Genomic DNA, 1034 nt, shown 5'->3' on the forward strand with positions numbered 1-1034 from the left:
AACCCTTCTGGTCCCCACTAGTGAGTTTATAGACAGTCACCAGGTCCCCCCTCAGCCTTCTCTTGTGAAGGCTGAACAGGTTGAGGTCCCTCAGTCTTTCAGTGTAGGGTCTGCCCTGTAGTCCCCGGATCATGCGGGTGGCCCTCCTCTGGACCCTTTCAATTCTGCTTGCTTTTAAATGACAATTAAGTTGTAGGTGAAATGCCAGAGTTCAGACAAATTGCAATAGTATTTTGTACTTGCCTCTTGATCTGAGGATCTCAAAGCACTTCAGAAAATATGGATAGTGTTTGGAGGAATATTTGTTCCCAGAGAGACTCCACTAAAAATCTGTAGGGCCTTGGACTACTTTTGGTCTATTGATTATATATAGGACTTTGCTTTCAAGACCCAGGATGTTTGGAAGCAGGGAGTTTATCCTCCTCTTTGTAGTGGTACAACATAGGTTATTGTCCTGAGCTGTAACAACTAGTATGTGTTAAGAGAATCACTAGGAGCCTTGTTATACATTGCACTTTGAGCTGTTCACATGTTGATCAGTGTTAGTGCTAGCTCAAGTTTGGAGCGGTCACACATTCAAGCCAGCAGGGGCCTTGGAGACTGAAAGGTAAAAATCCCCCTGTCCCCTTGCATTCTGGGCTTCCCCCCCTGTCCTCCAGGGCTCTTCCTCTGCCTCCCAGCCCTCGTGGCTCACCTGCCCCTCACACCCATGTCTAAGCTGGGGAGGGACGGGGAAAGCGAGCTGGTCTAGGCTACTGCGGGATGGGAACATCCCCCCTTTTGGGAGGGTTGGTGGAGCAAAGGGCCCAATCTGGGCCAATGGGGAGATGGTGGGGGCAGGTAAAGTGTTTACGCTGACATGTGGCATAGAGTGGCTACATGTTGGTATGACACAAGCTGGGTAATAGATCAGAGATACTCTTAGCTTGGAGTAGGGTGACTTTGAGCTGCCTAAAAAGGGTGCTTAAAACTAGTTTGACTTATTAATGAGTGGAAAATACAGAGGTTAAGAGCTGCAGGAGCCACCTAAAATT

Source organism: Crocodylus porosus, unplaced genomic scaffold (assembly GCF_001723895.1).
Source record: "Crocodylus porosus isolate Cpor-Errol unplaced genomic scaffold, CroPor_comp1, whole genome shotgun sequence".
Lineage (NCBI taxonomy): Eukaryota > Metazoa > Chordata > Crocodylia > Crocodylidae > Crocodylus > Crocodylus porosus.